Source organism: Engystomops pustulosus, chromosome 3, assembly GCF_040894005.1.
Source record: "Engystomops pustulosus chromosome 3, aEngPut4.maternal, whole genome shotgun sequence".
Lineage (NCBI taxonomy): Eukaryota > Metazoa > Chordata > Amphibia > Anura > Leptodactylidae > Engystomops > Engystomops pustulosus.
This window is the reverse complement of record NC_092413.1, coordinates 75,701,355-75,726,731: the sequence shown is the minus strand read 5'-3', so window position 1 is coordinate 75,726,731 and position 25,377 is coordinate 75,701,355. Positions and strand designations below refer to the sequence as shown.

Genomic DNA, 25,377 nt, shown 5'->3' with positions numbered 1-25,377 from the left:
AATAAATGTGGGATCCCAGCAAAAGCTTAATCTTTTATTTAGTCATTTACAGTGCCATGCGAAAGTATTCGCCCCCCCCCCCCCCCTTGAACTACCTTTTGCCACATTTCAGGCCTCAAACATAAAGATATAAAATTGTAATTTGTTGGTGAAGAATCAACAATAAGTGGGATACAAGTGCGATACAATTGTGAAGTGGAATTAAATTTATTGGATATTTTAAACTTTTGTAAAAAGTAATAAACTTAAAAGCTTGGCGTGAAATTTTTGCCCATTCTTCCTTGGAAAACAGCTCGAGCTCAGTGAGGTTGGATGAAGAGTATTTGTGTGTAGCAGTTTACAGCTCTCCAGCTCTTTCCACAGATTCTCCATTAGATTCAGGTCTGGACTTTGACTTGGCCGTTCTAACACCTATGTTTTTTTCTTGTGAACCATTCCATTGTAGATTTTGCTTTATGTTTGAGATCCTTGTCTTGTTGGAAAATAAATCTCCGTCCCAGTTTCAGTGTCGCACTACTAGTGGTATGGGAGCAGGAGTACAGTAGTCAGGTAAGGCAGAGGAGGCACACTGGTAGAGCACACCGGTAGCCCTCAGGGGCTGCAGTAGCAATCTGGAAGCGGGTACTTAGAATAGTCCAACATATCTCAGGAGCTGAAAGTAAAGTTATAGACAACTTGCGGTCCGCAAAGGTGAAGTTCCAAGGAGGTCTCCTGGGTGTGCAAGCTGTACTCAGTAAACTGAACATAATACTAACACAAAGCAAGAAGTGTCAGCACAAGGCTTCCTGTGTGGTGAGCCGATGTCATGGAGGGAGGGATGAGAACAGGGAGGATGTGGAAGGGATAATAATTGAATAATAAGCAGCAGGGCTAAGCAGAGAATTATGTAAATGAGCAAGTTTAAAAGATCGTTATCTAGGGCTCAAACCGCCCTTATCAGTTGTAAGGCGAATTTCAAATTAACCCTTTTAGCCAAAAATGGCTACCGGTACCGGGATGAGAGAAGAAACTAAGACACACCAGTCTCTTAGTAAATGCAGACTCACAATCTTTATTAGCGCGCAGCCGCATATATAAAATCATCTGCATAGGGGCGTGAGAATGTGATAAAATACTGCACTGCTACAGGCCATATTGAATATACTATAACATCCCCTTTAAGACATTCTTCCAAAATGTTGATGAACTATGCACCATTTCTTCCAGACGCCATGTTCTCATATAAACAGAATGTTTATACTAATTGTCCATGTGTTAGCTTTGTATAAGTCACAACATGGCCTTCAAGCAAAGAAGCTGCAGAGAGGAACGAGGCCACAGTAATTTCAAAACAGTTCACACAAAATAATGTTTGAATCATGACATGGCTGGACAGTGGTCAGAATGACCCCTGCTAAGACAAGATGGCGTCCGCTTGGCCCAAAATGGCATCTGTAGAGAAATATATCTCTCTAAATATTGAGCTTTGAAAAGAGGCATCACCGGGAATTGTCTAGTTCTTGTTGCCAGGGAGCCAAGCAAGCTTGATCAGGGGATATTCCACAAACGCGGGGTGGGAATGCGATCCTGTTTTGTTAGGGTTCTTTGCAGCCAGATCTTGTTGCAGTGAACACAGCGGCATAGTAGGATAGCTTCTCTAACAAACCCCTCAAATATTTTCCCTACCACAGAAGTAGTTTCCAGGATCGCTTTTCGATTGTTTTGTATTTTGGTACCACTATCACGGAACATAGTTCATGTAGAACCCTTGGGTGTATGCCATCTGGCCCCGGTGATTTATCTATCTTAGTGGTTGCGAGTACCTCTTCCTGGGTTAAACTGTTGACATTCCAAAGAGAATTTACATCATTCCTCATCGTGTCTTCCACCAGAAGGCTTGTGAGCATAAGTGCAGTTGAAAAAAGTGGAGTTTGAAAAAGAGAAGTCCACAGAACTGTATGTAATCTACATTTTTTTTATCTTGATTTATATACTCATCACATTTTTGTAACTAGGATATGGTAAGCAAGATTGGTGGTATGCTCCAGTGCACACGCTGCCGTATGTATACACTGCTGGAGCAGGAGTTCCTGGGTGAATACCATTGCGACAGTGTTGTGTTTTTGGGGAAGATATTGCACATCTGCGATCAATCGACAATCTTGAGAAGAATATGCTGCTCACTAAGCAAGCAATACGACGAGTAGAAGTGGAGGGTGGAGAGGTAAGCCAGCAGGGCCAGGTAAATAGCTGGGTTACTGTAAATAGAGGGAGTAGAAAGGGGTAAAAGAAAAGGAAGACTCTGAACATCCAAGAAAAATTGCAAAATTGTGCAATGATGTAAGGACGTCAGTGTCTGAAATGGCTGCCCTAGCAGATCCTGCTCTCCCTAGTAGTAGGGTGGATGGGAGTGCAGGTAAGCCAAGGCAGTTAGTGGTTGGACTCTATAATCAGGAAGACGGATAGAATAATTTGTCGCCAAAACCACCTCAACCGAATGCTTTGCTGCCTTTCTAGTGCCAGGGTTTGGCATGTGGTGAAAAGGGTTTATAAATTACTAGGAGGGGCTGGGGATGACCCAGCTGTCGTGGTCCATGTTGGTACCAATGACAGAAGGACCTCCAAGATAGTATTCTCCGTAATTCTACCTGTGCCATGCGCTACACAGAGCAGACAGCGGGAGCTCAGGGAGTTAAATGCATGGCTCAGATGTAGAGCAGAGGGATTTGGGTGCCTAGAGCACTGGGCAGACTTTTCATTGGGGTACAAGCTGTTTTCTGCAGATAACTTGCACATAAATGGAAGGGGAGCTGCTGTGCTGGGGAAGAAGATCCTAGCAGGGGTGGAGGAGGAAAAAGAAGACACTAAAGGGGTAGACAGGTCAGAGAGGGGACAGGTTATGTTGGTGGGTGGTGAAGTGGGGGACTAAGGAAGGATAAGGAGATCCACCAGTTACAAAACAATACTGAGGATATGTTATGTGTGCTGGTAAAATTACTTTAAATGAGATAAATAACTGTGGAAAATTAAACTGTATTTTCACAAATACCAGAAGTATCACAGGCAAAATGGGTGAGCTTGAGGCTCTGGTATTATAAGGAACAGTTAGATGTTGTTGGTGTAGTGGAGACATGACTCGATGTATCACATGATTGGGGTGTTAATATTCAAGGTTTTACACTCATTCGGAAAGACAGGGCAAATATGAGGAAGAAGTGGTGTATGTCAGTATGTCAGAAGAGACTTAAGAGTGATTGTGAATGAGACAGTGGTTTCAGAAGAGTGTGAGGAGGCTGAAACTTTGAGGGTTGAAATTCAAAGCCAGAAGAGCTTTGAGAAAATTATTTTTGGTGTAATTTATAGACCCCCTAACATCTCTGAGGAAATAGAGGGTCACCTATATTAACAAATGGAGCGGGCTGCACAGGAGGGGATAGTAGTGATAATGGGAGACTTTAACTTTCCAAATATAAATTGCGGTCAGGGCTCTTCTTCATCTGTGAAGGGGAGACATTTTATAAACTTTCTGCCGGGTAATTTTATGGTGCAGCTTGTAGAAGATCCCACAAGAGGTGATGCATTTTTGGACCTTGTGATTTCTAACAATGCCGAGATTGTCCAAAATTTCAGTGTCCGGGAACCCCTTGGGAACAGCGATCATAATTATTTTCCTCTTAAACTGTAAAAAGCAGAAACAGATGGGAAAATTGAAAACTTGGAATTTTAAGGAGGCTAATTTCCAGAAACTCCGGGCTGCACTACCGGATATAGACTGGGATCAAATACTGTCACATGATAATACTAATGTTAAATAGGAGAAATTCAAATCTATCCTGGGTCATTATACTTCTAAATTTATTCCAATAGGTAACAAGTATAGACGGGCTAGATTACACCCCACATGGCTTACAGCTACAGTTAAAAGGGCAATTAATGAGAAAAAGAGAGCTTTCAAAAAATATAAATCTAACGGGTCACCTGAGGCTTTCAGTACTTACAAAAAACTTACCAAAATCTGTAATAAGGAAAACAAATCAGCCAAAATACAAAATGAAAGACAGGTGGCTAAAGATAGCAAAACAAATCCTAAGAAATTTTATAAAGTATATCAATGCCAAAAAATGGGTCAGAACACACTGGACCCCTATATTCTGAAAATGGGGCATCAGTGACTAGAGACCAAGAGAATGAGGAAATACTTAATGGGTTTTTTAGCTCCATTTATACAATAGAAGAAAGAACTTCTGAGTGGTGACAGTGCGGGTCATGCATCCTGTAATATATCAGACTGACTGAATGTAGAAATGATCCAATCTAAGCTCAATAAAATCCATGTTTACAAAGCTCCTGGACCAGAAGGGTTACACCCTAAAGTTTTTAAAGAACTCAGTTTTGTTAGTGCTGTACCGCTGTCTAAAATCTTCAGGGATGACGTAATGTCTTTTGTGGTGCCAAGTGACTGGCAAATGTGGTGGCAATATATAAAAGGGCTCTAGAACTTCACCAGGCAACTACAGGCCAGTAAGCTTAACTTCCATTGTGTGGAAAATATTGGAAGGGTTAGTAAAAGACTATATACAGGCGGTCCCCTACTTAAGGACACCCGACTTACAGACAACCCATAGTTACAGACAGACCCCTCTGACCTCTGGTGAAGCTTTCTGAATGCTTTACTATAGTCCCAGATGGCAATAATCAGCTGTAATATGTCTGTAATGAGACTTTATTGATAATCCTTGGTCCCATTACAGCAAAAAATGTTTAAACTCCAATTGTCACTGGGGCCAAAATTATTTTAAGAACAAACCTCCAGACCCTATCTTGTACGTAACCCGGGGACTGCCTGTACTGGAGTATGTGACTTCAAATAGTATAATAAAAGTGACAGCCAGCATGGGTTTACTAACAATAGAAGTTGTCAAACTAACCTGATCTGCTTCTATGAAGAGTTCAGAAGAGTCCTGGATGTAGGAGTTGCTGTGGATATTGTGTTCTTGGACTTTGCAAAGGCACTGTCCTTTATAGACGCCTGATAAATAAGGTCTATTAGTTTGGCAGAATTGAGAACTGGCTGAAGGATCGTATCCAGAGAGCAGTGGTCAATGATTTCTACTTGGAATGGTTACTAGTTATGAGTGTACCCCAGGGTTCTGTGCTTGGCCCAATACTATTTAATATATTTATTAATGATATCCAGGTAGGAATTAATAGCACTGTGTCTATTTTTGCAGATGACGCCAAAAATACAGTCTCTGGAGGATGTTCATAGGCTGCAGGGTGACTAGGACAAACTGTAAGTTTGGTCATCCACTTGGCAAATGAAGTTTAATGTGGATAAATGTAAGGTTATGCATCTGGGGGCTATTAATCCAAAGGCAAAATATGTCCTTGGGGAAGTAAATCTGGGAGAGTCCCTTGTTGAGAAGGGGTACTAGTAGATCATAAATTGAATAACAGCATGCGTCAACCAGCTGCCCCTAAAGCCAGTAGGCTTTTGTCATGTATCAAAAGTGGTATGGACTCTCGTGATAGGGATGTAATATTACCACTGTACAAAGCATTGGTTCGGCCTTACCTGGAATATGCTGTCCAGTTTTGGGCACCGGTCCATAAAAAGGATGCCCTGGAGCTCGAGAGGGTTCTACGTAGAGCCACAAAAATTATAAGGGGTATGGAAGATCTTAGTTATGAGCAAAGATTAAAACAACTAGATTTATTTAGTCTCGAGAAGAGACGACTACGAGGGGACATGATCAATTTTTATAAATATATGAATGGTCCATACAAAAAATATGGTGGTAAGTTGTTTCAGATTAAATCAAATCAAATCAAAAGACGAGGGGGCACTGTCTCCGTCTGGAGAAATCAAGGTTTAAATCACCAAAGGCGACAGGGCTTTTTTACTATGAGAACTGTCAATCTGTGGAATAGCCTGCCTCAAGCTCTTGTCACAGCAGGGACAGCAGAGAGCTTCAAGAAGGGTCTAGATGCCTTTTTACACCTAAATAACATTGATGGTTATGTTCTATAGAATTGTTTCCCCTAAATCCCTTCCTCATGCAATCCCTTCCCTTCCTTGGTTGAACTTGATGGACAAGTGTTTTTTTTTCAACCATATAAACTATGATACTATGAAGAGAGAAAGACTATGTCTTTGAGAACATAGTCCCAGTTTATGCCTATAAGGCAGGGGTCAGGAACCTTTTTGGCTAGGAGAGCCATGAACACCACATATTTTAAAATGTAATTCTGTTAGAGCCATACAATATGCACATGCCCCCAGTAGATAGGTAGCCACGCACATGTCCCCCAGTAGATAGGTAGCAACAGCACATGCCCCCCCCCAGTAGATAGGTATCCCCAGTACATTGCCCCCAGTAGATAGGTAGCTGCAGCACATGCCCCTCCAATAGATAGGTAGCTGCAGCACATGCCCCCAATTAGATATGTAGTCATAGTACGTGCCCCCAGTAGAAAGGTAGCCACAGCATATGCCCCCCCCAGTAGAAAGGTAGCCCCATTACATGCCCCCAGACCCCAGTAGATAGGTAGTCAAAGCACGTGCCTCCCAAGTAGATAGGTAGTGCCAGCACCTATTTGCCCCCAGTAGATAGGTAGTCATAGCACAATCCCCGATAGATATTTAGCCCCAGCACATGCCCCCAGTAGAAAGGTAAGCCAGACACATGCACTCAGTAGATAGGTAGCCACAGCACATGACCCCCCAGTAGATAGGTAGTGCCAGCACATACTTTTCCCCCAGTAGATAGTTGGCACCAGAACATGCCCCCAGTAGATAGGTAGTCACAGCACATGCACCCAGTAGGTGGGTACTCACAGCACATGCTCCCCAGGCCCCAGTAGAAAGGTAGTAACAGCACATGCCCCCAGTAGACAGGTAGTCACAGTCCCATCAAAAGAGCCACATATGGCTCCCGAGCCGTAGGTTCCCTACCCCTGCTTTAGACAGTTCTGTGGTGACCTGTGTAGGCATTAGTTAAATGTGCAAGGAGCACTGGGTTATATAGCCCCTGCACAGCCCGTCATACTTGAAAGGCAAGGAGAGTCCCAGCCTAGGTTCTGCAGAAGGTAGATAAACCGAAGTAGCAGGAGGTGCCGCAGGAACCTGACGCTGCTGATGAGTAGACGACATTTGCTGCAAGATGGCGGTGACTTGTCCAAGTTTGTGGCCTTGCACGGCAATCTGCTGGGAATGCCACGATGGTGATGACATCAGCCAGCTCAGATAGCGGAACCTTGGTGGGACCCAGGGCCAGATCTTACTGTCAGGATCAGGGTAGTGGACCCACTGTAACAACGTGAGCGATGATGTAAGCTGACACCTGGGAGCGAAATCTAAGTGGCGCTTGGTTTTCCCCAGGGGCCGCCGCAAAGCAGGTTGGACTTGCTGCAGCAGGATACCACCAGGTCGCTCCACAGGTTTGACTTGCTCGTGGTGGTGGCCAAGGAGAAGTACAGAGTCGTACTTCAGAATCGTAGTCGGGGACAGGCAGGAGGTCAGGATACCACTCTTGTCGATAGATACAGCATACAGGACATTTAAACACCAATGTTTGAAAGATAAAACTTCATGGCTCACGCCATAGTGTGTTTCTCGCGCCCCGTAGACGATCAAACAACTCTGTGATCAGCGGCAAGGGGTAGCGATTCTTAACGGTGACTTTGTTAAGACCGCGATAGTGTATATAGGAGCGAAGAGAGCCATCTTTCTTGGTGACAAAAAAGAAACCTGCGCCAGCTGAAGAGGAGGATTTACGTATGAAACCTCTTTGCAGATTTTCCTTAATATATTTAGACATGGTGGCTGTCTCGGGTACCGAGAGCGGGTACATCCGACCCCATGGAGGAGAAGAGCCGGGCAGCATATTGATGGGGCAATCGTAGGGACGATGTGGAGGAAGAGTCTCAGCCTGTTTTTTGGAGAACACAACTGCGAAATCCAAGTATGGAGCGGGGAGCCCCTCCAGGGGCTTGGGAGACAAGGTGGAAGTCGAGACAGGGAGCGGACAAGAGATCTCCATACAATGAGAAGAACAAGCCGGGCCCCAACAGAGAATCTCCCCAGAAGACCAGTCCAGCACAGGGGCATGTTGCTGCAACCAGGGGAGACCCAACAGAAGGGTGGAAGTGCTTTGGGGTAGTACAAAAAAACAAAGTCTTTCTTTATGTAAGGCTCCAACTTGCAGAAGCAGGGGTTCCGAGCGAAACCGGATGGGCACTGAAAGAATCTGGCCACTGACTGAGGCAATGGACAATGGTTTCTCAAGACGAACCACTGGGAAGTGATGCCGGGAGAGCAGGGCTGCGTCCATAAAGTTCGTTGTAGAGCCTGAATCCAGGAAAGCAGAAACTTTGATCTGGGTGCCGGTGTCTACGCACAGGAATAATCAGGCGTGGAGAAGCTTGGCTCATACCTATAGACGCTTCTCCCAAAAGCCCTAGGTGCTGGTGTTTCCCGGACGTTGGGGACGAACAGGACAAGTCCTGATGAAGTGCCCTGGATTGGCACGATACAGACAAAGGTTCTCCTGTCGTCTTCTGGAACGTTCTAGTAGAGAGAGACGGATTCTGTCCACCTGCATGGGTTCCTCGGCAGACGATACAGGCGGAGGCTGGAGCGGCCTTTGGAAGGCAGGTGCTAGGCGAGGAAAACGTCTTACCTGAACTTATGGATGCTCAGAGCGAAGTTCCTCGGCGCGTTCCTTAAACCGGACATCAATCTGAGTGGCCAGTGTGATGAGACCGCCCAGAGTTGACGGTAGATCCCGATCCGCCAGCGCATCTTTGACCTGCGGCGAGAGTCCTTTCTTAAAGGTGGCAATGAGAGCTGCATCGTTCCAGGCAAGTTCAGAGGCCAGGGTGCAGAATTGAACTGCATACTCTCCCAAAGATGAGTTGCCTTGGTGCAAGTTCAACAACACAGTCTCGGCAGAAGAAGCCCGTGCTAGTTCCTCAAAAACAGCCCGGAACTCCGCCAGAAAAGCCGTGAGAGTAGCGGTGACGGGGGCGCCTCTATCCCAAAGAGGAGTGGCCCAGGCCAGGGCTTTCCCAGAGAGACGACTGACGAAGAATGCCACCTTGGAACGCTCCGTGACAAATTGCAAAGGCATGAGTTCTATCTGTAGGGAGCATTGAGTAATAAAACCCCTGCACTGTTTGGGGTCTCCGTCAAATTTGCTGGGCATAGACAGCCGTAGTCGTGGTTCAGCAGCAGGAAGGCAGACCGGGGTTGCAGGAGCCACGGGAGCAGACACGGTAACCTGTTGCTGGGCGGCTAGCAGCTGTTGCAGCATGGTGGTGACTTGATCCAGCTGTTCGCGTTGAGCGGCAATCTCCCGGGATTGCTGGACCACTATGGCGGCAAAGTTTGGTCAAGTGGGAAGCGGAACCTCGGCGGGATCCATGGCCGGATCTTACTGTTAGGATCAGTGGATCCTCTGGACCACCGCGGGAGATGGAACTAGCCAACACCTGGAACCGGAGACTAGCAGCACCTGGTATTCACCAGAGCCCGCCACAAAGCGGGTTGGACTTGCTGCGGCAGGATACCACTAGGTCATCCCAGGTGCAACTAGCCCGCAGTGGCAGCCGAGGTCGAGGTACCTTAGCGGATGACGGCAACACAGGACTCAGGAGCGGGGACACACAGGAACGCAGGAATACACAGGAACGCAGAAATACACAGGAACGCAGAAATACACAGGAACGCAGAAATACTTGCTTGGAAGCTTTCTCTAAGGCTATGAGGCACAAAGATCCGGGAGGGGACACAGGAAGAGGCAGGATTCTTAAAGGTGAGGTGTTCAGCCAGTGCACCAATTAGCGGTGCGCTGGCCCTTTAAATTTTCGTCAGGAGCCGCGAGCACGCCCTAGGAGGCGGGGACGCGCATGCACGGCAGTCCGGGGAAGAGCAGGAGCTGGGAGAGGTGAGTGAGGAGACAGGGCTGCAGCGGGGGCACACGGATGCGCCCGCGATCCGAGACTGGGATCGCGGGAGCACCCGTGACAACACATATATACATATATATTGGAGCATGTGCAACACTCACCATGTTTGCTCGCATGAGTCGCTCCTCTTCCTGGGTGTGCATAGTCTCTTCGTGATGTGCATTGCAATGCACAGAGATTGCGCCCACTGCTTCCTCCCACTTCTGGAAGCCGTGGATGATGGAGGACACAGCTGGGCCCCCTTGATGAGGTGTCCCCTTTCTTGGGACAGGAAGGGATAGTTAGTTGATAGGGATGTATTGAAGGGGATTTAGGGAAAAGAAGCTAAAGATGGCCAACCCCTTCTACTTGAAAAGTAGATCTCATCCCCCAACAAATAATCAAATATGCCCTAATTACAAAAAAATAAGCATTTTATAGCCTGTAAAATGTGAAATGCTCTGAAAGGTGCTCCTTCTGTTCTTTGCCTGGCTGTGTGCCCCTACAAAAGTTTACCAACAGATATGGGGTATAGGTATACTTGGAAGAAATTGGGTATCAAACTGTATGGAGTGTTTTGTCATTTAATACATTGTGACTGTTTCTTTTTTGCCCAAACTAATGTATTGGGGCTTATTTACGAAGGGTCCCGCGGTCGTATTTTCGCCGGGTTTCCCGACTTTTCGGGGATCACGCCGGGGATTGTGTTGCAAACGAACGGATTGTGTCACAATTGCGCCGACTTTCACGCAACACAATTTGGGGGGGGGCAAGCAGTCGGACGATCTGACGGATTCGGACTAAGTGCGGGATTTAACATTAAAATTTCTGTCGCAAGCCAAGCACTTGAATGCATCGGGAATAAGAATGTGAACTCCAACAGACCTGAGTGGGGAGCGACACATGCAGGATATCGGGTGCAGGATATATACGTGGATCGCGGCACATGTGCATTCCAGAGGACATTCTGGATCGGGGAACGCGACTTGGACGGGTAAGTAAATGTGCCCCATTGTCTAAAATATGTATAGTTTTTAAAGTCCATCTCCATTTTGTTTTAATCCCTGGAAACCCCTAGGGTTAACAAACTTCTTAACCCCTTCACTCTCTGCGGCGTATATATGTACAACGCAGAGGTGCAGGTGCTGTATGAAGAGGACTCACAGGCTGAGCCCTCTTCATACAGAGGTGGGGTTTGCTGCATATTGCATTAACCCTACCGATGTCGCCGACACATTGGGTGCCACCATCTTGGTTTCGGATCGTCGTTTCCCCGAACTTCATCAGGGAGCGGCGATCAGTTGCCATGACAGCCTTTGGTCTTCATTGGGTTTCTGCAGTTTCATTACAATGAGCCAGTGGAAAAATACCAAATACATTACAGTAAGTTGAATTTGTATGCAAGTCACCATAGTATCATAGTATATAAGGCTGGAATAAGACACAAGTCCATCGAGTTCAACCTTTAAGAATTAATTAAATGTTTTATCCCCATAACCTGTGATATTTTTTTCTCTCCAGAAAGGCATCCAGGCCTCTCTTGAACATGTACATAGAGTCCGCTGTAACAACCTCCTGCGGCAGAGAGTTCCATAGTCTTACTGCTCGTACAGAAAAGAACCTTTGTCTATGTTGATGGTAAAATCGCCTCTCCTCTAGGCGCAGAAGATGCCCCCTTGTCCTGGTCACAGGCCTAGGTATAAAAAGATCTTTGGAGAGATCCTTGTACTGTCCGCTCAGGTATTTGTACATTGTAATGAAGTCTCCCCTCAGTCGTCTTTTTTCTAAAATGAATAATCCCAAATTTTGTAATCTGTCATTGTATTCTAATCCCCTAATAATCCTTGTTGCTCTCCTCTGCACCCATTCCAGCTCAACTATATCCGTTTTATACACTGGTGCCCAAAACTATACACAATATTCCATGTGTGGTCTGACCAGGGATTTGTATCAGGGCAAAACTATGTCTTTATCATGAAAATCTATTCCTCTCTTGATACATCCCATAATTTTATTTGCTTTAGCAGCAGCCGCCTGGCTCTGGTCACTAAAATTAAGTTTACCATCCACCAATACCCCCAGGTCCTTTTCAGCTCCAGTTTTACCAAGTAATTGACCGTTTAGAACATAATTATACTTTTTGTTTCCATGGCCCAAGTACATAACTTTGCATTTATCTACATTAAACCTCATCAACCATTTCTCTGCCCACTCCTCAAGCTTCCACAAATCCCTCTGTAATGCTAAACTATCGACCTCAGTATTTATTACTTTACACAGCTTAATATCATCTGCAAATATTGAAACTTGACTGTGTAAACCCACGACAAGGTCATTAACAAAAATATTAAAAAGAAGTGGCCCCAATACTGACCCCTGTGGCACTCCACTGGTAACGTCAACCCAATCTGAGAATGTGCCATTAATGATGACCCTCTGTTTTCTATCACTAAGCCAATTACTAACCCAAATACACAGATTTTCCCCTATTCCCAGCAGTCTCATTTTATATACCAACCTTTTATGTGGCACGGTGTCAAATGCCTTTGAAAAGTCTAGATATACAACATCCACAGCGTCCCCAAGATCCAGTCTTGAACTTACCTCCTCGTAGAAACCAATCAGATTAGTCTGACAGGACCGATCTCTCATAAACCCATGATGACGCTGGGTTATAAGGTTGTGCACAGTGAGATACTCCAAGATAGCATCTCTAACAAACCCCTCAAATATTTTCCCCACCACAGACGTTAGACTCACGGGTCTGTAGTTTCCAGGATCGCTTTTTGATCCTTTTTGGTATATTGGTACCACATTTGCTATGCGCCAGTACTATGGAACATAAGCAGTCCTCAGTGAATCTTTAAATATTAAAAATAACGGTCTGTCTATCACGGTACATAGTTCATGCAGAACCCAGGGGTGTATGCCATCTGGCCCCGTGATTTATCTATTTTAGTGGTTGCGAGGCAGCGCCGTACCTCTTCCTGGGTTAAACTGTTGACATTCCAAAAAGAATTTACATTATTCCTCATTGTGTCTTCCACCAGGGGATTTTCCTGGGTAAAGACAGTTGAGAAGGCGACATTCAGTAGATTGGCCCTTTCCTCTTCTCCTTCCACCATGACCCCCATGTTATTTCCAAGGGGACCCACACTCTCTGTTTTTAGTTTGTTATCATTTATATACTTGAAAAATAATTTGGGATTATTTTTGCTCTCCCTGGCAAAATTTCTCTCAGTCTCTATTTTTGCGGCCTTTATCTGCTTTTTACAGAATTTATTTTTCTCTCTATAATCCTGTAATGCCTCATCGCTACCTTCACGTTTTAGCACCTTAAACGCCTTATCTTATTGATTATTGCTTTCCTTACAATACTAGTTAGCCACATTGGTTTTTTTCTTGTTCCTCTTATGCTTTTCCCCATTAGGTATCTGTTTTTCACGGGACTTTCAGACGCTAATAACTTTTTCATAATTCATTGTACGTAGCTGTTACGTTTTGCAGCACGTGATGGTGGTATCAATGTTACCATTTTGAGGATAGTAAAACTTTTTATAAAATTTTTGTCTGTGGCAAAATGGCATTTCAGACATTCTCAGGGGCAGATTTATCAAGTGTCTGAAAGCCAGACAATTTCTAGTTGCCCATGGCAACCAATCACAGCTTCCCTTCAAAATATTCATGAGCACTGGTAAAATGAAAGCTGAGCTGTGATAGGTTGCCGTGGGCAACTAGAAATATTCTGACTTTTAGACACTTAATAAATCTGCCCCTCAGTGTTATTTTCTGCCACCGTTATATATTGATCAGATATTTTGGGACACAGCGATACTTAACATGTTTAGGATTATGTTTGTTTATTTTTCTGTCATTTCTAAGGAAGGGAATGACTTGACTCTCTTTTTTTTTTTTTAACTGTAATTGCAGACTGAAAGGAGGTGTTGTTCCTACCATATTCTGCAATATGCAGCTGTACATAGCTGTTGTATTGTGTTTCAAAACACACTGAGGCAAATTTACTAAGAACAGTGCAAACTACACTACACATGAATCTGGCGTCCCCTGCACTGGCCTAACAGAGGACACCACTTTTTTTGGTACACCTATAACATGGGGTGTACAACAACTTCTGTCGGACTCTGCATGATAAATGGGGCGCACAGTCCAACTAAGCACCAGAACGCCCCCTAATTTGTGTCACATGATGACTAGTGTAGCTGCACCGCAAAAGGGTGGCATGTGACACAAATGTGGCGTGGACACTTCTTATATCCATGTACAAGCAGTGTACACTAGAAAGAACGTGCAAAGTTAGACATAAAACTTGCGCAAAGCCCTTAGTCATTGTGCCCCATTGTAAACATTGTATGTGAACGCAGCTTTAAACTGAATAATATTTGCCAATTATGTGATGTGTTTATGGGAAATGGACCAAGCCGTGCAAAGTTTAGGACTGAAATAGGGACATGCACTTGCATTGCATCAGCAGGTAGCACATGTCCTCATTCACCTCAACAGGCAAATGCACACAATACCACAGCCCTGTATATGACCCAACTGCCCAGACTGCAAAATACAGAGAGGGTCCATTCCCATGTTTGCGGTTCTGGCCGTCTATAATTGTGCGCTCACATGCTGATGACAAACAAGCTGCGAGATCACTGTTTGGAGCCTCAGAACTACATCTGTAGTACGTGGGAAGCCTAAATCTGTGTCTAAACCCCACTCCCACAAAAGGGGAAAGTGGGGAAAAAGGCAGAATTCCACTTTTGCAACGCTAAGTTTGAGCATGAGCCCCCCAGCCACTGGAAAATTACTGCTTTAAGTCCTGGTCCCTAACACATGACATTTAACTCATTAGTTTCAAAATGCACTGCAGCAGCTGCAAAGACATTAACCCTATTAAATTTGTTAACATTTGCGTTTACAAAAAGCAACCATTAATATGTTAACACTATGTTAACAAATACATATGTTCACACAATTTGTATGTGTGTTAACATCTGGTTAACAGTTGTAATTTGTAAACGCAAATGTTAAAATCAATTTAATTACGCAAGTTTCTCTTCAGCTGTTACAACCCATGTGTTAAATGCCACGTGTGACTGCACCCTTAGGCTACAATGACATGTCCATGTCAGTCCATGAATCCAGGACAATGGATTGGACTTCTTTCATCATGGCGATATATGTTATATGAACACAGTTTGACGCTGCTGTTCTGTGAGTATGCGGTTTGCCCGATGCAAAATTTTCCCCTACATGGTAAATAGTTTCTTCTATGGAACAATTCTTTAAATATATAATCTTTCACTACCATATGCCATGTTTGCATAAAAAAATACTAACTGCTATAGTGCAGTGGACAATGTAGTTGTATTGTATTATTGTGTCTATATGTATGAGGCCTAAAATTGGACATTCAATATATCAATTTTCAGTAGGTGGGCCCCCAGAATCAGTTTCACTGGTGGGCCCTAGTCCCCCCAGTCTGACCCTGGGTAATACATATACATATCTCATAGCTGTTTATAATGTTAATAGACGCTATTTATACAAAAAAAATCATCTGTTTGCTCACTGCACACAGCACACTCTCCGTACACAGCGCACACTCACGCACACAGCACAGCATCACACAGCACAGCATCACACAGCACAGCATCACACAGCACAGCATCACACAGCACAGCATCACACAGGACAGCACAGCATCACACAGCACAGCATCACACAGCACAGCATCACACAGCACAGCACAGCATCACACAGCACAGCACAGCATCACACAGCACACAATCACATACACATAGGGGGTCATTTACTAAGGGCCCGATTTGCATTTTCCCAACGTGTTACCCGAATATTTCTGATTTGCGCCGATTTCCCCTGAATTGCCCCAGGATTTTGGCGCATGCGATCGGATTATGGCGCATCGGCGCTGGCATGCACGCGACGGAAATCAGGGGGGGGGGGGGATCGTGGCCGAATGAAAACCCGATGGATTCGGGAAAACCGCCGCATTTTAAAAATAAAATCTGTCGCGGAGCTTGCACTTACCTTCACTCAGCCCGGTTCAGTGAATTCCAGCGCGTTCTGATGCTTTTCAGCGCAGCAGCGCCACCTGGTGGACAGCGGAGGAACTACCTTAATGAATCCCGTCCGGACCCGAATCAAGCGCAGAGAACGCGCCGCTGGATCGCGAATGCACCGGGTAAGTAAATCTGCCCCATAGAGTGCAGTGTACCCCGGCTGCGGCTCACACTCACCCAGGATCACATAACTGCTGGCCGCTGCTGCGGGCATTGAAAGCTGGAGCAGGACGAGCAGCAGCAGCTTTGCGGTTCACATGTCTCCCCCAGGGCCGGCGCTCACAGAACCCAGAGATCGCTGTATCCTGCTGAGCAGTCCCTCGCTCGCTGCAATCGCGCTACAGCCATTCCCCGCCTTTACAGCACGCGCCGGGCCGCTCAGCCTGCGCGCTCGCGGAATAATTGCCAAGCGTAACTTTACGCATGGCAATTATTTTGGGGGGTAACGGCGCCTCATCATGCGTCTATGACGCAATAATGCGACCTCTGGGCAGGTCTGTGCAGCGCACAGCTCTGACACCAGCCACAGCTGACTTTAGAGACTATGACATCGCACCGACCTGCCTCTGCAGGAAGAAAGAAGCGAACACCCGCCAGAGGCATTGGAAAGGTGAGTATTGAATTTATATTTTTTTTGACTCAAGTATAAGCAGATTTTGGGTTTTTCAATGTATTTTTTCTGCTGAAAAACTCAACCTATACTCGAGTATATTAAAACACAATAAAACCTCAAAATATGTTGTATTACTGTGATCTAACAGAACCAAGTTTCCATAGCTAAACACAGAAAATACCATCCAAATTTTTCAACTAATTTTAAGTACAATGTGTGACAAAAAAAACTATCTCAAAACACCCTGGATAAGTTAAAAACACTTATAGCATCACAGGGCAGTTAAAAAAAAAAAAAAAATCAGACCGGGTCCTAAAGCCGAAGGGTTTAAAGCGGTTTCCAAAACAAATACATTTTAAAAAAAATAGAAAATGGAACAGATAAAAGAAAAACCAGGACAGATGTGAACTTAACCTTCTATGTACACTTATCTACTTTCGGTTCATCCGAAATCCTTTTTTTTTATTGCCATAGATTGATGACATGCGTATGCCACCACAACGTCAATTCAAATCGTTTAATATAGCACTGTCGACGGAAGCTTTAGGGCTCGTATCCTCTTTGCGCGTGCGCAGAAAATGATACTGAAACTCCGTGCAGCCGACGCGATACTTTAGGTATGTTCTCGCGAGATCTCACGCTTGGTGATGAATTGATAGGGAAATGCGCAGCGCATGATTAGTTGGATTGCGTTATAGGGCCGCGTCTGGCGGGTTATGTGAGTGCTGTCTCTGGCTTCTTGTGATTAGGTAAGGGAACCATCTTTCTTTGTTACCTATTGTAAAAGGATATGTATATTTGCTTTCTTGTTTTTATCTATGATTGGAAAGAGCTGGCGAAGTTTTGCATTATATTTGGCGTTTGACATTTGGACAGTACAGAGCCAAAGTTGTTTTACAATTATGCAAACTAAAGTGCATACATTACCATACAATTAGTTGTATAAATATAGTATCCTTATACATTTCGTCTAGGAACTGCTAACTTCTTATCCCCTGCAGATGTTTTTCTTTATTATTGTTGCTGTTAAAGAAGGTTGGCCATGAAGGAAAACTCTCTAATTTCAATCCCATAGTGATGTTAACACACTAAAGATGAGATTTAACCCTTTACTTTACAATTTTACTCATTTTTATTGCTGTTTTAGCTATTATCACTCAGTGATGGTCAGTGTAAAATTCCAGGGTGTGGGAGGGGACTCTCTAACCAGACGCTATACTGTATGATCCCTGTAGTTTTGTGAGCTGAAAGTATGTTTAGATTATCAGGGTACAGGTTTATATACACCTTCACTTAAAATCTGAACAGTGTACTAGTATGTGGCATATATAGGGACAGATCAGAGATGAGGTGCATATTACACACAATGACAATCTTCAGTGATTGCTACATGTCTGCTATGCACACAATCAGACCTAATGTGCCTTCCATTCCTGGATACAGAACTTATCTGCTTGTAGCTCTCCTCTGGCTGCTGATGATGTTTTTTGGCAGGAATTCAGTGGGATCTCTGTCCTGGAATGCAGTAGGGAGGGGCCGTTGGAGGGAGCAGAGAATATCTCCGCTCAACAGTGTCAGACAGTAAAGCAAGATTGTGCCGACCCTAAAGTCAGAAATTGTGTACAACTGAAATTGTGAGCACCAGCACTAATAGAGACAGGTTGGACTTGTATCTGTGAAATTTTGTATTTTTGTTAATAACAGTGAATTGGAGAATGTGTTGTTTTGTATATTTAAGAAACTTGTCTTCGTGGAAATACCCGTTTTAAATATGAAGGGATAAGAACTGCCCGGTGCTAAAAGGTATCTACCACCAGGATGAAGAACAGTATGGAAATGAGCCTGAGAGCCTCCAGGCTCCATCAACACCTATGGTGTTCAGGCTCATTTGCATACAGTCTTTTATCCTGGTGGTAGATGTCCTTTAAAGTGGTCCCATGCTATTGTAAGATAATGAAGAAAAATAGATTCACACCAGCCAAATACATGGTAAACATACAAAACTGCATGTTTAACCCCTTAACGCTGAAGCCACTTTTCACCTTCCTGACACGGCCCATTTTTTCAAATCTGCCCTGTGTCAATGTAAGTGGTTATAACTTCGGAACGCTTTAACATATCCAAGTGATTTTAAAATTGTTTTCTCGTGACACTTTGTACTTCATGTTAGTTGTTATTTGGTGGTATGTTTTGCATTTATTTATGAGAAAATCAGATAATTGGTGAAAATTTGGAAAAATTCTTCATTTTCGAACTTCAAAATGTTCTAGTTTTTACATACATAGTCATAACCGCGAAAAAAAACATAACTAACATTCACTAAATGTCTATGCATAAAAAACCATGTCCACATAAATTACTCTTATTTTTGTAGGATGTTATGGGTCTATGGGTTATGGGTGCGATTTTTTTTTTCACATTTTCATAACGCAAAATCCTGCTATTGAGGGACCTGCTCTGGTTTTAAGTCACTTTGAGAGGCCTAAATAAAAGTTAAAAACCCCATAAATTACCCCAATATAGAAACTACAACACTCAATGTATGTGAAACAACTTTTATGACGTTTGTTAACCCTTTAATTGTTTTACAGGGGCTAAAACAAAATCGGATGCAATTTTGAAAGTAAATTTTTTTGGCTAAATGAATGTGTTTTTCAAAAAATTTACAAATTCTCAGTGGATAAAATACCAAAACGCTCCACAAAATTTGATACACAACTTTTAGAACATTTTTTTGTAGAGATTTTATGAAAAATGTACATTTTTGGCGTGTTTTTCGGGTTTTGTTTTTACGGCGTTCACCGAGCGGGTCCAATAATGTTTCTGAATTATTGTACGGATTGTTACGGACGCGGCGATACCAAATATGTGGGTTTTTTTGGCGACTTTGTGTTTTTTTTTCTCACTTTATTGTATGTGTATAGGGAATACAGGCGGTCCCCTACTTAAGAACACTCGACTTACATACGACCCCTAGTTACAAACGGACCTCTGGATATTGGTAATGTATTGTGCTTTAGTCCTAGACTACAATAATCAGCTGTAACAGTTATCACAGGTGTCTGTAATGAAGCTTTATTATTAATCCGGATTCTTATGACAACCCAACATTTTTAAAATACAATTGTCACAGAGACCAAAAAGGTTCTGGCTGGGGTTACAATGATAAAATATACAATTCTGACTTACACACAAATTCAACTTAAGAACAAAGCTACAGTCCCTATCTTGCATGTAACCCGGGGACTGCCTGTATTTGTGTTTAGGGGACTTTAACTTTATTTAATTCTTTTTATTAAAAAATGATTTTATGTAATGTAACATATTTTTTTATTAACTTTTACAGGTTAGCTTGAACAAGCGATCCACTGATCGTTTGTTCAAGCTATTCTTCACATTACACAGTGTAATACACATCGCATGCTCAGTGTGTTACAGCCGGGTCCTGTGAGTGGGGGGGTCTCAGATTCTTCTCAAATGGCCCTTGCACGCCGCGGTCAGCGCGGGTGTTAGAGGCGGGTGTCAGCTATATTATATAGCAGACACCCGCAGCTTCTGGCGCCGGCTCCGTTCAGGAGCCAGTGCCAGAAGCATGATGTAATAGTACTGCATTTTGCGGGAACGCACCTCCCGCGATGCAGTACTATTACGTCAAATGTCGGGAAGGGGTTAAAGGACATCTATCACCAGATCAGGGATTGTAAACCAAAGCATAATCTGCTGTTCTTTTAGCTTCTTGGGACCTTGCTTTTAAGAAAAAAGTACTTTAAAAAGTATGCAAATGAGCCTGTGGTGCTCCAGGCTCCATTAACTGCTATGGAGCCCCTCAGGCTCATTTGCATGATTGTTAAATCCTTTTTTTGGTAAAAACATGTCATAAGAAGCTAAAAGAAGAGCAAATCCTGCCAGAGGTGGCACAGACCAGCATGTCAGTGTGCTTGGTTTACAATCCTTGATCTGGTGATAGATGTCCTTTAAAAAACGGTCCAAGAACGGTCTAAGAATGCACTGTTTGACAGCACCCTATGGGTGAGTGCTCCTCACCCCTCCTCTTTCCCATCCATTAAAAGGTGAGTGCCAGCGCCGTACTATGGCAGAATATCGGACGTCCTTTGTTTTTTTTTTTGGTCACGGTGACATAGACATGTATGGCGGCCCTATATGTTCATGTGCAAGGGGCCTTAGCCAAAGTCTCCAGATACATGGCTATAAGACTTTGTGCAAGGGGGGGCTATAACTTCCGCTATACTGCCTCCCGTGTGCAAGGAGGGGTCTATAACTCCTGCAATGCCGCCTCCCGTGTCCAACACTATAAGGGTGGTGGCAAACGTGGCGTTTTGAACCCGGTTTTAGCCCGTTTTTAAGCAGTCCTTAAACGAATGCATTTTAACAATTAGATTATCTTAAGATAATTGGAAAACTGACAAAACGGTCATAAACCACATGCGGTTTTTAATGGACTGCTTAAAAATTACCTAAAAACGGGTTCAAAAAGCCACGTGTGCCACCACCCTAAGGGTGCGTCCACACATTCAGTTTTTCAGATGCAGGAGTGGAGTGAAAATAGAAGAGTAGCTAATCCTCACCCATTATGATCCACACCTGATTTTGGCTTCAAAAACTGAACGTGTGGCTGCTCCCTAAATTTGACACCGTGTTTTATGTATACGCTTACACATTGTGTATACATTGACAAATAGTTGCAGAGGGAGGCATAGTTGTTGCAATTATCCATCCTGTACGTTAAAAAAAAAAAAAAGCGGGATGGAAAAATGTAGAAAGCTATGTGTTTTCGGTTTGCAGCGGAGGCATTGGACAGCTATGGGGAGCAGATGCAGCGTATTCAATCTCTCCACACAGCCCGTTGAGCCCATATGTCGCTTGGCGGAGGGCGGACATGGTGACGTTTATAAACGAGGTGTTTCCCCTGTGATGTCATTGTCCCAGTCGCTGGCTGGGATATGTCTCTGCAAAGGTGTGAACTCAACCTAATGGGGTACAAAAAGTGCAGGGTGTTTTTTTTTTTTTTTTTTCTGACATTTGTACGTGAATGTAGTTATTTAGAATACAGACAGGAGAGCATGTTCTGAAAATGTGAATATAGTCTTATTATAGAATGGGGGTTAGACTAGCCAAATGGAGATGTGAGTTACAAACTGTCACGGGTGCCCGCTCCCCCATCCTCACGTACTTTGCCACGGTCCTGCTCCCGTCCCGGCTTCCCAGCGTGCCCGCCAGTGCTTGCAGTTTTAAAAGGCCAGCGCAGGGGGCGTGGCTAGCCAGCATCTAAGATGGCAGCGTGAATCCAGAGCTCCTTATCCCTGGTGCCATTTACGCTGAATTGCAGGAGCACACGCTGGCACCGAAGCTCCGAAAACACTCCGGGAAGGAGCAGAAACCACCCGCGCCACAACAGAAGCGGAACCGGAGCGTACCTCGACCTCTGGACCGCTATCTGCAACCGATCTCCCCGCCGGCCGAATCTCTGCAGCACGTGCGGCCGCCATCTTCCACAGCACGAGAGGAGACGGAGGGGACCGTGGATCGCAGCGCCACGAGGATCGTGGCGCCATCAATCATGTCGCCCACAGCAGCGACCGGGTGCTCTGGCTCCACTAATCCACCACCACCGAAGGGGAAGGGTGAGTCGGGGAAACAGCCACAATTAATCAAGGCTGCAATGGCATCACGTGAGGTACAGCTGTTCCAAGATTTATCCTGGATAACACTACAGAAAAGAAGACTCCTGCGCCCTCTACTGGATATTCTGAGACAGCACAATATAATGTACAAATGGGGATTCCCATTCGCTCTCACAGCAACTAAAGATAGAAGATCAGCCACCCTACGTTCCTATTTTGACCTGGAAAGCTTCTGCAACACGTGGGACATCCCAGTTGCAAATATTGAGGACTGGGAAATTGCGTACCCACCCCCTACGCTTTCACCAGTATGGGAAACTGTACAGAAGAAAATAAGAAGACCGCCGGGGGTGGGGAGGGGGGCTCCCAGAGAGGGCCACCACCCTAAGAACACTTTGTAACTGAAGTAGTAGGTGCCAGGGATCAGGGCATTGTTGTTTTGTGTACCAGATTTAGTTAACGCGATGGTTGGATAGAAATTGGTTTTCTTACAAATAGAATTTATTGAGTGGGGCTTAGACCACGTACTACCCCCACACAAAGGGTTGTACCTAGGCTTCTCTGGTAATCGTAGGGAAGCCTTGGCCAACCGGCTTTATTCCGGTGCCTAGGCAACAGGGACAGTTGGTATAGAACCCCACCCAAGGGTGAGAAGGTAGTCTCTACCCTTGAGTATATATACTAAGTTAGTATCGTCTTATTTGTCAAACTTGTCTTGTGATTCCCTCCTCCCATTGTTTCCAGTGCAGATACCGGAAAGGGAGACTATCATCTCCTGGAAAACACTGATACTTGAGGTTTAAGTTGATTGATCTGGGGAGCAGGTCCCACCCACCCTCAATAAGTTGGCACCCCTTGTGACTACAAAAGCTCGGACTAGACAACATTGGTATCCTTTTCATTTGGGGTAAGGCTCTAATAATTCTTACAACATGGTAAAGATCCTCACACTTAACGTCAAGGGACTGAACTCTCCTGCAAAGAGAAGACTTCTGCTTAAAGAACTTAAATTGCAGAAAGCGCATATAGTTTTCCTGCAGGAGACCCTGCAGGAAATGGCAAAGGCACATTTGCCTTTGCCATCATATGTATCCTGTGTCTTATGTAGCATCACATGACAGCAAGAAGGCAGGGGTGGCGTTCCTCCTGTCTGCCACATGTCCGGTGCAAGGGATCTCGTCAGTCTCAGACTATGGGTAGATATATTATACTGCAGGGTAAGCTTAATGGGAACCCAATACACCTTTGTAATATATATGCCCCGAACTCTTCTCAAATACGATTTCTAAACAGGGTTCTGAATAAAATCTCAAAATTACCACCTGCACCTCTATTGATAGGAGGAGACTTTAATCTGAAACAATGGATAGACTAGCACTTGCAAATACCCCTACGAGAAGGTCCCAAAAGGATATGGCTACTGCGTTCCGCAAATTCATAAGACGCTTTGCTTTATACGACCTGTGGCATGTTTGCAGACCTAAAGATAAGGCATACACTTTTTTTTCTCACCGCCACACGGTACCCACACTCGCATTGATTATTTTTTCGGGGATACCCAAATTTTACGCATGTTGCACGATGCGGAAGTGGGTTCCATCTCGTGGTCAGACCACGCATCGGTGACATTGAGACTGAGGGACGACTTCCAACATACACGCACCTGCCATTGGAGACTAAATGAGGCATTCTTGAAAGCCCCACACATTAAAGAAGCTCTCACTGTGGCGCTTAACGAGTATTTTCAATTCCATGAAGACTCGGTCCCATTACAATCAACCTTATGGGAAGCACACAAGGCAGTGATGTGGGGACATTGTATAGACCATGGGGTAAGGACAAAAAAAGACAGGATGAGACAAGAGCTGGAATTAAGAAAGGAGATCGTGGTGGCAGAGGCAAACTTGACCACTAAACCCTCCATAGGGAGACTGAGAACATTAATAGAACTCAGAGAATTACTCAGGGAACTTCAACTCAAACAGGTAGAAAAATTGCTGACATTCTCTAGACAGAGATTTTACGAAAGGGGCAATAAGACCCACACACTCCTGGCGAGACAGTTACAAGAAAAGATAATTCACCAGGCCCCACAAATCATTAGGGATAATACGGGAACTTTACTACATGACCCAACAGAGATAGGACAGTTTCATAAGTTCTTTTCTAACCTGTACTCCTTACCAGACTCTCTACCCCAATCAGAAATAGAAAAGGAAAAATTGTTGAACGAGTTCCTGGACTCCTGCTCCCTACCCCGGTTACCGACGGACGCCGTCAAACTACTTAATGCCCCTATAACAGCAGAAGAGATAGAAGGGGTAGTAACGAATCTACCAAACGGGAAAGCACCAGGGCCTGACGGTCTCACATATCTTTACTATCAGACATTCTTACAAGTCCTCTTGCCACACATGGTGAAGGTTTTTAATGCCTATATGTCAGACGAGACCTCACCACAGTCTGCAACCCGCTCATTCATCACCCTGATCCCCAAGCCAGGAAAAGATTTAGTAGATTGTGCCAGCTATAGACCCATCGCTCTCCTCAATACCGATCTTAAGATATACACAAAAATCCAAGTCAACCGGTTGATACAGTGGCTTCCACAACTGATCCATAAGGACCAGGTAGGATCATCCCAGGCCGTCAGGACGGGGATAACACGAGGAGAGCGATAGACCTTATAGATGCAGTGAATAAAATGGACGAACAGGCCCTATTGCTTAGCTTGGACGCTGAAAAGGCCTTTGATAGGCTGAACTGGTCCTTTATGTTTCAGGTCCTAAAACATGTAGGGATACGAGGGTCCTATTTACGAGCCGTACAGGGATTATATATGAACCCGACAGCGTCTATAAAACGACCACATGCCTCATCCCCGCCCATGCAGATTCGCAACGGTACGCGCCAGGGGTGTCCCCTATCCCCCCTCATCTTTGTCCTATGTATAGAGCCATTAGCGGCTATAATCCGTCAAGACTGACATACAGGGTATCCATATTAGAAATAAAGAGTTTAAACTATCATTATTTGCAGATGACATACTCTTAACTTTGACAAGGCCCCTAATATCCTTACCCAACTTAACATCACGACT

The 25,377-nt window shown here is 44.4% G+C and overlaps 1 protein-coding gene and 1 long non-coding RNA gene across 4 annotated transcripts in view; one reads left to right on the top strand and one right to left on the bottom strand.

Annotated features, from left to right (window-relative positions):
- LOC140121478 (uncharacterized) overlaps window positions 1-17,145 on the bottom strand; it is a 78,960-nt gene extending 61,815 nt beyond the window's left edge. Inside the window, exon 1 of the long non-coding RNA XR_011854110.1 lies at window positions 17,050-17,145. This is a non-coding gene — a long non-coding RNA (uncharacterized lncRNA). The remainder of the gene's footprint in view (window positions 1-17,049) is intronic.
- Window positions 17,146-17,168: 23 nt separating this feature from the next.
- LYST (lysosomal trafficking regulator) overlaps window positions 17,169-25,377 on the top strand; it is a 511,246-nt gene continuing 503,037 nt past the window's right edge. Inside the window, exon 1 of one of the 3 annotated variants that reach the window (XM_072141114.1) lies at window positions 17,169-17,252. The gene's annotated coding sequence lies outside the window, so the exon portion shown is untranslated. The other 2 variants (XM_072141113.1, XM_072141115.1) reach the window with 2 other exon arrangements.